The sequence below is a fragment of the Lemur catta genome, chromosome 3 (genome assembly GCF_020740605.2).
Source record: "Lemur catta isolate mLemCat1 chromosome 3, mLemCat1.pri, whole genome shotgun sequence".
In the NCBI taxonomy this organism is placed as follows: Eukaryota; Metazoa; Chordata; class Mammalia; order Primates; family Lemuridae; genus Lemur; species Lemur catta.
Genome location: NC_059130.1, coordinates 124,415,735 through 124,428,011, shown reverse-complemented (window position 1 = coordinate 124,428,011; position 12,277 = coordinate 124,415,735).

Genomic DNA, 12,277 nt, shown 5'->3' with positions numbered 1-12,277 from the left:
ACACACCTGGCGCGTGGGCGGCAGAGATGGGCCCTTCAGAGCCCGGGAGGCCGGAGTCCAACATCAGGGCGTCCACAGGACCACGCTGTCCCTGGAGGCTCCGGGGAGGATCCTTCCTTGCACCTCCTGGCTTCGGGGGTTTGCAGCATTCCTCGCCTCGTGGCCACGTCACGCCAGCCTCTGCCTCTGTTGTCACGGGGTGCTCTGCCCACGTCTGTGTCTGTTTCCACTTCTTATAAGGACACTGAGCCTACTGGATTTAGGGCCTGGGCTAGTTGAGTGACCTCGTCATAACGTGATTATATCTGCACAGACCCTATTTCCAAATACCGTCATGTTCCCTGGAATGGGGGTCTGACATAGCTTCTGGGGGACACGACTCTCCCCACAACAGGTGCCTCCAGCCGGGTGCTCCGCCCAGGGACCTGGTGTAGGGAAGGAAAAAACATCTTTTTCCTCTACGCATCTTGGATTCCATGCCTGGAGCCCTGCACGTTAGGCCGACAAAGGGCAAGACAACAAGAGAACAGCAAACAGACGGCTGTTACTGCAGCTCGGTGCTTGTCCCTGGGGGCACCCATGGCGGGCAGCTTGAAGAGTGCCTAGAGCGTGGGCATCTAGCAGAGACGGCATCTTAGCAGAGACATGGCAAGACAAAGGGGCAGGACCTGGGGCTTCTGGGCAGCCAACGGTGGGGCAGACTCACGGCAGCTGTGACGGCCAGCAGGGGCCGTGGTGCGGGTCTTTCTTGGTGCTGCCTCGTCCTGTCGGGTTGTTCCCCTCCCTGGTGTGGAGGGTGGGGCACCTTCACAAGGGGGATTTGGGTTCTTGTTTTCGGGGAGATGGGAAGGCGGAGAGCTCATCCGGCGGCTGCCTTTTCTCAGTCGCCTTCAGCTCCAGTAACCCTCGTGCCGGAGTGGCCTCGCCAGGGGCAAACGCACATTCCCCACCCCCCGTCAGTCCCCGCGCCCGTCAACCCCGCTCCTGCTCTCTCTCTCTCTCTCCCCACCCATCGGCTTGAACTGCATCCAGGTCACCACCACCGTCCAATGCCCAGATCGTCACCACGTCTCCGGCCTGGTGCTGGTCACTCGGCGACCGTTTGGTGGCTCTTTGTGCTCCAGACGCGGTTGCGGCAGCTCCAAGCTGGGGAGGGGACGGAGGACGATACGGTCCAGTCTGTCTCCCCACGCTCAGCCATGGGGGAGAAACAAACTAGCAAAGCGACAGCAAAGTGATAGCTCCTGCGGTGGCACAAGCTGGGGCGAAGCAAGTCCGGGCGCAGCGAGAGGTAGTGGGGGAAGTTCAGGCTGTCTGGAAAGTTCTTTCTGGGCACGGCCCTGGCCTGGGAATGGATTCAGCGAATCAGGGGCAAAAGCAGGAGCCTGGAGAGGTGCCGGGTGCGGGGGGATTCGGGGGTGTCCCGGTCCTGGGGGGGAGGCGCAGGGGTGAGCCGTGAGCCTGAAGTCCCTCCGCTGGGACAGGGGCCGGCAGAGGCGCGATGGGGGGAAGGTGCCGCTGCGAGGTGGAGCGTGGTCTCCCGGGAGGCAGCAAACAATCCCAATCAAAGAATTTACTTCGCTGACAAACGAAAGCAAGATCAATTCTGCTCCGCTCCGACGTGAGTCAACTGACCGGTGTAATGCTTCCCCTGGGCAACACCTGCAGCGTATAAATTAACTGCAACAGGCAGATGTGGCTGATAAAGGTCCCTTTCCCGGGCACCGGGACGGCATGAAAATGGCTTTGATTTTTTCATTCTCAGCGATCGAAACCTTTGTAGGGAGCATCTGCCAGGCAGCGGGGTGGCTGGGCGTGCCCTGCCTCAGTCTCCCCACTCCTCTCCAAGGTGCTCTCGCAGCTCTGGGAGTGGCATCAAATCAGTAGCAAATACCGCTCTGCTGTGAAGGGCTTTTGACTCAGGGTGTAATGGGCGTGTGAGTGAGTCCCAGAGTGTGGAATGTCAGGTGATGGCTTGTGTCTCCGGGCGGGGCTGGTGCCCCCAGCTCTGACGCTTGGTGGCTCCAGACGCTGTGGCCCTGGGACGTGGCAGGAGGCAGACTGGACCCACTGGGGAGGGCTTGTCTGCTCTCGGCTTCGGGGTACGTGGGTGTGACATCCTGGCAGGGAGCTTTCTGGAGTCACAAGAGGTGGAATCTTTAAAAACAACCCGTGCCTGTGCATGTGCGTGTGTGTGTGTGCATATGTGTGCGTGCATGTGTGTGCATGTGTGCATGTGTGTGCATGGCTGGGGTTTGCAAGATGTCTTCACATCACCAGGCTTTAATTAGCTGTGCTTTGCTGTTGGGAACTTTGTCACTGCCACTTTGCAGGCTGAAAATGACACCTTTGAGTCACAGAGAGCCGGAGCAAAGTGTCACTACTGGCAGGGGTGTCAGAGTCAGAAGGGGCCCTGGGTCACCTTGTCCTGTGAGAATCGGCCCCCGCCCAGGGAGGGGACACAAACAGCTCCTGATCCTGTCCAGAGCTGAGGCCACTCTTTTGGGCTCTGTCCTGACACGTCAGCTGCTGTCCTCAGGAGCAGAGGGGCACACAGACAGGGCACACACTCACCCTCTAGGGTCCACAGAGGACAGTCACCAGCAGCACCGACTGCAGAGGCCAAGGCTCCCTCACCCACACCTTTTACCGGACCAGCGCGTGGGTGGGATTTGGACGTTGCGTGACCTGAGCCCACGCGCCTTTGCAAGGTCCTGAGTGCGGGTGTGAAGTGGTGTCCTGTGGTTTGATTTGCTTTTCTCTAATGACTAGTGACACTGAGCATATTGCCATGTGCTTACTGGCCACTCATGTGTCTTCTTTGGAGAAGTGTCTGTTCAGTCCCTTGCCTACTAAATAGACTATTTTTCTGAGAAGTTTTAGGTTCACAGCAAAATTAAGTGGAAGCCGCAGAGGTTTCCCACGTACCGCCTGCCCACGTAGCGCAGCCTCCCCCGCCAGACAGCCCCCGCCCGCGGGATACATTGTTGCAACTGATGACCTACATGGACACATCATTATTGCCCAAAGTTCATAGATCACGTTAGATTTCATTCTTTTAATTTTAATAATAAATTTATTTTTATTGTATATAATTAAGGTATAAAACCTGATGTTTCACTGTACATAGTGAAACGATTACTACAGTCAAACAAATTAACATATTCATCCTCTTCCATAGTTACCTTTTTTTGCGGTAAGAGCGCTTACAGTCTACTCTCTTAGCAAAATTTCGGTATATAAGTCATTATTACTAACTACGTCCTCATGTTGTACACACATCGCCGGACTTTCTTGTCCCACCTAAATGTAACTTTGTGCCCTTTGACCCACTCGCTGTTACCTCCCCCTCCCTGTCCCTCATAACTACGGGTCTACCTTGTTTCTATTTATTTGACTTTAAAATTTAGATTCTGCACATAAGTGAGATCACACAGTATTTTCTCTCTGTGTCTAGTTATTTTACTCGGCATAACCTCATCTATGTCCACCTACGTTGTTGCAAATGGTGGCGTCTTCTTTCTTCCAAGGCTAAATAACAGTCCACTGTGTGTATACACCACCGTGTTCCCTTGTATTGATAGGCAATAATTTGCATGTCTATGAGGTGCATGTGAGTGTCACATGCAAAGAATATGGAATGATCAGGTCAGGGTGACGGGGGCATCCATCACCTTGCATGTTTATCATTTTTATGTGTGGGTGTGACCACAGAACCAGTTCAAACTGGTTTGGCTTTGTCAGTACCAGAATGATGAGTTGTTTTTCAGTTGTGACAAACCCCCATGTTGCAAGTGGCAAGCACGTGCAGGTGAAACAAGCCTGCCCGATTGGCGACCCTGGAGCCTGCCACAACTGCAAAGTCAACTGCACCCCAGCATCTGGACCACAGAGCCTGGACCAGACCACGAAGCCAGCGGAGCTCTGTTTTGTTGCAGTGCAGACTTACAAACCACGGACCCCCTGCTGCTTCTCTGCACAACCCAATCAAATCGTGCCTCGTTGCATTTTCCCGCCCCCAGACCCCAGATTGGGAGACAGATTTGAGCATTGCCTCCTGTCTCCTTGTTGGTCAGCCTCGACATAAAGCATTTTCTTTTGCAGAAGCTGGTGCCGCAGTGTTGGCTTCTGTGCGTGCCGGGCAGCGAGCTTGTTGCTATCATCTCAGTCGTCTCTTCTCGTCACTTTGAAATACGCACAACATTGTTGGTGTGTATAGTCACCCTCGCCCGTTACCAAGCACTAGAGCTTCTCTCTTCTACGTAACTGTGTGTTTGTGTCCGTCACCAACCTCTCTTCATGCCCCTTTCCCCCATCCCCCTTCCAGTCTCTGGTGTCTGTCATTCTATTCTCTGCGTCCATGAGATCAAGTTTTCTAGCTCCTACATATCAGCGAGAACATGGGGTATTTGTCCTTCTGCGCCTGGCTTGTTCCATTGAACCCAATGACCTTCACTTCCAACCATTTTGCTGCAAATGACAGAATTTCATTCTTTTATTAATGGCTGAATAGTATTCCATTGTTATTTATGCCACATTTTCTTTATCTGTTAGTCCGTGATGGGCACTTAGGTTGATTCCAAATCTTTGCTATTGTGAATAGTGCTGTGATAAGCACTCGAGTGCAGGTAGCCCTTTGATATACTGATTTCTCTTCCTTTCGATACTAATGAGCTTGCTGGGTTGTATGGCAGTTCTATTTGCAGTTTTTCAAGAAATCTGCATACTGTTTTCCATAATGGCTGTACTAATTTTCATTCTAACCAACAGTGCATGAGTTCCTTTTCTTTGCATCCTTGCCAACACCTGTTATTTTTTTTTTTGTATTTTTAAAAATAGCCATTCTAATTGGGTTGAGATGATATCTCATTATATACACACCATAATTTTTTTATCCATTTATCCATCTACGGGCACTTAAAATTGTCTCCATATCTTGGCTATTGTGAATAATGCTGCCATGATCATGGGAGTGGAGCGATGGCTATGAGGTGCTGATTTCATTTTCTTTGGGTGGATACTCAGCAGAGGGATTGCCACGTCACATTTTTAATCTTTTTTTGAGGAAGTTCCATACTGTTTTCCATAGCAACTGTAATCAGTTTTACATTCCTACCAACAGTGTACTGGGGTTCCCTTTTCTCCCTGCCCTCACCAACACCTGTGAGCACTTGCCTTTTTGGTAATGGCCATTCTAACAATGTGAGGTCGTATCTCATTGTGGTTTTGATTTTCATTTCCCTGATAGTTAGTGATGTTGAGCACTGTTGGCAATTTTTATGTCTTTTACACCAATGGAACAGTATAGACAGCCTAGAAATAAACCCAAGCATGTACAGTCAAATATTTTTTGACAAACCAACCAAGAAAATAATAGGGAAAGGCTAATCTCTTCAATACATGGTGTTGGGAAAACTGGATATCCCCATGCAAATGATTAAACTAGCCCCTAAAAAATCAACTCCCAATGGATTAAAGACCTAAACATAAGACCTGAAACCGTAAAACTCCCAGAGGAAAACATAGGGGGAAGCTCCTAGATAGTGGCCTTGGTGTTGATTTTTTGGATATCATACCAAAAGCCCAGGTAACAAAAGCAAAAACAAACAAATAGGACTACACTAAAATAGCAGCTTTTTCACAGCAAAGGAAATAATCAACAAAATGAAAAGGCAGCCTGTGGATTGGGAGAAGGTATTTGCAAACCATGTATCTGATAAGGGGTTAATATCCTAAATATATAAAGGATTCACACAACTCAATAGTGAAAAACCAAATAGTACAACATAAAAATGGTCAAAGAATCTGACTAGATATTTCTCCAAAGAAGATATAGGGTTTACTCTTGGTTATTGCACATTTTATGAGTTTGGACAAATGTGTAATGAAATATAGACCATTGTAGTTGTGAGTCCATTTCTGGGCTTTCCATCTGTTCCATTGGCTTATTGGCCTATTCTTTCTCCGGCAACACACTGTCTTAGTTACTTCAACTTTGTAGTAAGTCTTGAAGTTAGATAGTGTCAATCCTCTGAAATTGTTCTTCTTCACTATTTTTTTTTTTTTTTTTTGGCTAGTGTGGATCTTTTGCCTCTCCGTATACACTTTAGAATCATTTTGTTGATAATCACGAAATGACTTGCTGGGATTTTGGTTAGGATTGCAATGATCTATAGATAAAGTCAGGAAGAATGGACATCTTGACAATATAGAGTCTTCCTATTCATGAACATAAAATAATTTTCCATTTATTTAGTTCTCCTTTGATATCTTTCATCAAAATTTCATAGTTATCCTCATACAGATCTTACACAAATTTTGTTAGATTTGTTCCTAAGTATTTTGTTTTTGGGGAGGTGTTAATATAAATGGTATTGTACTGTGTTTTTAATTTCAAATTCCACTTGTTCATTGCTGACAAGTGATTGATTTTTTTATATTAACCTGGTATCCAGTAACCTTCCTATAATCACTTATTAGTTCCAAGAGTTTTTTGGTTGATTTTTAAAAAGACTTTCTAGGTAAAAAATCATTCCATCTGCAAACAAAGACAGTTTTATTACTTCCTTCTCAATCAGTATGGCTTTTATTTCCTTTTCTTGTCTTATTGCATTAGCTAGAACTTCCAGTATGATGTTGAAAAGGAGTGGTGAGAGGGGGCAACTTTGCCTTCTTGATCTTAGCAGGAAAGCTCTGTATTCCACTGTCTCAGTTTGGGGAATAGTGGTTTGCCTTGTCACGTAACTTCTCTGATGAATCTAAGAAGAGTTGTTGACTTTTCAGTTTGTTCAACTTTTTACTTGTTGCTAGGCTGGTGTAGTAACTTCCAGGCTCCGTACATTCCGATGGGAAACCAGAACTCTCTCTTCTTTACACATTTTCAAATTGGGCTATCTACTTTTTTACTGTTGAGTTGTAGGTATTCTTTATATATGCTGGATAAAAGTTCCTTATTAGATATAGAATATGAAAATATTTTCTCTTAGACTGTCAGTTTTCTTTAAACTTTCTTAAAGGTATTCTTGGAAGCACAAAAGCTATTAACTTTGGTGATGTCCAATTTATCTAGTTTTTCTTTTGTTGCTTGTGCTTTTGGTGTCACATCTAAGAGACTATTTCCTGACTCACAGCACATGCATGCTATTTGCTCCTGTGTTTTCACCTTAGCTCTTTCATTTATGTCTCTGATCTAGTCAAAGTAACTTTTGCATGTGATAGGAGCTGGGTCCTGTTTTATTCTCTTGCATGTGAATTTCCAGCTTTTCCATCATTGTTTGTTGAAAAGACTAATCTTTCCCCATGAAATGTCCTTGGTGCCCTTGTGGAAATCAAATGGCCATAAATGTGAAGAATTATTTCTGGACTCTCAAATCTATTCCGTTGATCTATATGTCTACTCTTGTCCCAGAACCACACTTTGTACTAAGTTCTGAGATTGGGAAATGTTCGTCTTTTATCCTTTTCCTTCTTTTTCAAGATTGTTTTGGCTATTCAGGTTCTCTCACCTTTCAACATGAGTTTTAGGAGCAGCTTGTCATTTTTTTTTTTTTTTTTGCACAAACAAACAAACAAAAAGCAGAAAACCTGGGGTTTTTGATAGGCCTTGTATCATATCTATAGATCAATTTGGGGATTATTGGCATTTTCACAATATTAAGTCTTCTAATCCCCGAGTATGGGATGTCTTTCCATTTATTTAGTTCTTTAATTTCTTTCAATGATGTTTTGTAGTTTTCAGTGTGTAAGTCTTACACTTCTTTTGTTAAATTTATTCTCAAGTATTTTATTCTTTTGTTGCTGTTGTCAGTGGATTAATTTCATTTCAATCTTAATTTCAGTTTGGATCGTTCATTGCTAGTGTGTAGAAATACAATACATTTTTGTATATGGATCTTGTATCCTGTCACATCGCTAAACTTGTTTGTTAGTTCTAATAGTTTGTGTGTGTGTGTATAGTCCTTGGGATTGTCAATATACAAAACCATGTCATCTGCAGATGGAGATAGTTTTGCCTCTTCCTTTCCAATCTGGATACCTTTTTAATTTTTTTCTTACCTAACTGTCATGGCTACACCCCGGGAAAATGATGGACAGAAGTGACAAGGGTGGACATCCTTGTCATGTTTGTACTTTTACCTGATTTTCTACTGTCTGTTCATGGAAGGCCTAGACATGGTGAAGTTTACATGCATTGCAGGCTGTTGTTCTGCAGAAGGGCGTCCCTGCGGATGCTCCCTGGTTCTGTGTTTACGGCGGCCAGCCTGTCCCAGCTCCCATCCTGCGCAGTGCCTGTATTTCTCTGCTGCTCTGGTTCCCACCGGGCCAGCTGTACCATGCATCTGCTCCCTCCTTCGTGGTAGTGAGATCTCTCGAACACGCTCACTCTCCCTCACATGGCAGGGCCCGCGTCCACCTGTCTGCACTATACCTTGACATGAGGACAGGCACACGACCTACCTTTGTGAAAACCCATTGCCCGTGCTCCATCCTACTGGCCAGAACTCAGACACCGACCCCACAGCAATGCAAGGGAGGTGTCTGTATGCGTGTGGGCTTGGGACGTGGCATCGGTCCTGCCACATCACAAAACTCTCTGCCCAGAAGTTTGGGAAACGCAAGCTGGGTGGGCCACTCACCAGTGCAGCCACCCCCTCCTTCCCAGACTCCACTTGAGGGAGAAGCGCTGCCTTTGCCATGTCCAGAGTAGAGCTGGAACGCTGGCATAGCCTGTCCTCCTGCCCGGCTTCTCCTTCACCTGGTGTTTGAGGATCAGGCCCCTCTTGGTGTGTAAGTACCACGTGCTCCAGGATGGGGCTGGCCTGGGGCTGGCGCCCACCTCTGAGCAGAAGTGTGTTCTGCGGTAAGAAGCCCACCCATCCTCATGGAGAGCCTCCCCTGAGTGCGGTTAGACACAGCTGCAGGGTCCAGGTAAAGGGCCCGCGGCGGCTCCCCCAAGCCTGCAGGGCACAGTCGTGGGCATGAACAAAGTGCTGCCCACCAGGAACCCCTGAATGCGGGGTGACCCACGCCAGGCAGAGGCTGCGGGGCAGGTGAAGGGCTGGGGAGGTGTGGAGCGGGTCAGGGCTCACTGACTGCAGACAGCTCGCTGCGCTCCGAGTGTTGCAAAGCTGCGTTCAGTCACTGTTTTACACCAAATATAAAGAAAACCTCTCCTTCCCATTTGGAAAATGTCATACCCCATCATACTTAGCTCTGGCAATCCTGAACAAGCAGACTCACAAACAAGAGAGAGAGAGAGAGAGAGAGAGAGAGAGAGAAGAGGGGAGAGGAGGAGAGAGGGAGAGAGAGAAGCTACAAAACTCTCATGTCACTTGACTGCCAGCCATCGCTGGGAAAGCAGTTGGCAAATGATCTCTGAGTTTCACATAAATAATTGCAGAAAGTATCGATCATTTAAGGGGAGTCAAGAGGCTCAAACTGTTTCTACTCACAACTTCTTTAAATGACTTCAAAATGCCACTCAGCTGCCGGACCGCAGGCAACGTTCCGGAAGGGGAAGAACACCCCTGGGCTCTGCATGACAAGGTGGCCGAGGGTCTCTGCCCTGTGTCTTGGAGGGAAAGGCTTTCTGCTCTGGTGGGCTTGAGCAGAGGTTTCTGGGGACCGCACTCTCTGTTGTCACTGGATCAAGGGGCTGGGCCATTTTCTGCGTCCCTCCAGGCCACTCATCTCAGCATCATTAGGTGACACCTCCGGGCCCAGGGCCTGTGGGCGCTGACAAGCTCAGAGGAGACCTGCCCCTGCAGGATGTCTCTAGAGTGGGCCTTGAGGTCTCAGAGTTGCTGAGCAGACACATCTTTCTCAGTCCATTGGTGCTGCTCTAACAGGCCACCACAGACTGGGCAATTTGGAAAGAAAATAAATTGACTTCTTGCCGTTTCAGAGGCTGGGAAGTCCAAGAGCACAGCACTGGCGTCTGCTTGACATCTGGTGAGGGCCTGCGCGCTGCGTCACCCTGGGGAGGAAGGTGGGTGGGCGAGACAGCTCACGAGGGAGCCAGAGGGGCAGGGGCCGAGCTCACCCTTTTACCTGGAGCCCGGCCCCAGGGTGACCAGCCCACTCCGTGACAGGCGCTGACCCGTTCCCAGGCAGAGCCCTCAGGGCCTCGTCACCTGTTAAAGGCCCCACGTCCCAGCTCTGCTGCGCTGGGGATGAAGTTTCCCGCATGTGAACACTGGGGGACACATTCAAACCACAGCAGTGTCCCTTTGGGGAATGTGCCCAGGAGGTTTTCTGTGGGGGACATACCCTGGTGAGGACACGTGGGGTCTGGGTTGTCTCCTCTGACGATTTTGAAGATTTGTCTGTCTTCACGGTGTGAACAGGCCGCCTGCGTCATGGCAAGCACATGGGCCTGGGCAGGTGCAGACGTGGCCTCCGTGGGGCCTCTGCCATCTGCTCAGGTCACCACCCCGGCTGGCCCCTGCAGGGCCTCCTGCCTCTCTGTGACCCCACAAGGCAGCTTGAGGGTCCAGGGTTTTTCTCTGCTGTGACAGTGTCTGTCACTCTTGTCCTCAAAACCTCTGTTCTCTCCTCTTGGTGCCCTTGTTCCTCTGCCTCTCCTTGAGCTGGAACGACCTACGTTTCTTTCTCTGTCCTCAAGGTCATCTCTGGCCACATCTAGTGGTTAATCGTAATCTTCATCACACACCAGGTCCCGGGGCTGTTCTCCTAATCAGGGGATTTGTATGAAAGTGCAGAGCAGCCTTGACCTAATGTTCCAGAGAAATCCTGGCATGTTGTAGATAATCAGAAAGTGTTTGTTATAATGGAAAACTAACAACTTCTTAGAGAAATCTCACATGGGACCTACAGCACGGGCAGCACCAGGACTGTCGTCCTTTCTCCCTTTGTGTCCCTGACTCTCTTCCCTTGTTCCAACCTGGCGGCAGAGAAAGACCAGGGGAGCCGCAGATGCCACGGAAAGAGGGGAAGCCGATAGCAGGTGCTGTGAAACCCATGCCCGAGGCCGGTCTGTGTGCACCCGGGTGCGGGGTGTCCATGAACCCCGTTCATACACCTGTGTGCCGGGCAGTGCTCTGGGCCCTGGAGTCCCGTCAGGACAGACAGAAATCCTGCCCACATGGAATTCACTTTCTACTGGGAAGACAGACGGCAAACAGTCACATGGAGAAGATGCGTTACAATGTAATGGGGATAAGTGCTCAGGGTAACGATGGGGCGAGGAGGGGGTGGGCAGTGTGGGTGGAGTGGGAATCTCAGAGGGGATCAGCTAAGACAGTGGTGTTTGAACAAAGACGTAACACTTTGGGGAGCAAACTGTCTATGTGAATGTCTGGGACGGGGTGTCCGGGCATGAGGAGCCATAAGGGCAGTGGCCCAAGGACAAAGAGGAGGCCAGAATGGCAGTGAGGGCCGTGGTTAGGGTTAGGGTTAGTAGCAGGGCCTGGCCGGGGAGGTCATGGGGCAGGTGGAGGGCAGTGAGCAGACACTGGCGCTGGTTTGAAAGTGGAGCCAAAGGATCCGCTGACAGCTGGATGTGGGGGGTGAGCAAAAGGCGGGGTCAAAGGCACCCCAAGGCTTTGGCTGTGGCACCTAGCAGAACAGGGGCCTTTTGCTGGGGTGTGTGCTGTTGGGATGTGCTAGAGAGTGGTAGAACATAGTAGAAAGCCCAAGTGGAGACGTCACGTGCACAGTGGGAGGTTGGACCCGGCATCCAGGCCGAGGTCAGGGCTGGGGGTGTTGATGTGGAGTCTGGAAGCCATCGGCCGCGGGCAGACACCAGAGGCCACATGAGATCCCCGACTGTGACAGCTGCGATGGTGGAGTGGACCCGCGTGCCAGGCCCCGACCGACCTCTGTCAGCGCACCCCGCTCCCTCCACCGCCCTGTGCCGTGGCTCTGCTCCTGGGTCCCTCTGTTCACAGAGGAGGAAACTGGAGCACATGGGGCTTGGTGACTTAGCTGAAGTTCTTAAAGCGGCCACCGTTGGGGGAAGGTTTTAAATCCAGGCGGAGAAGCCCTGGGCGCTCTCCAAGGCTGACTGGGGGGCGGCCACCACCCTCCAGCCAGAAAAAAGCCACATCCTCAGTCCTACAGCTGCGAGGAAATGAACTCCGCCAGCAACCTGAGGGTGCCGGGAAGCAGATCCCTCCCGGTCAGGCCTCCAGGTGCAAACGCGGCCCAGCCCAGCCGGCAGGTGGGTGCAGCCTTGTGTGAGACCCTCTCCCCCACACGCCCGGTGTAGGATTTTATCTGCTCCTTTCCCTCTTCCAAACAGCATTTGATACCCACT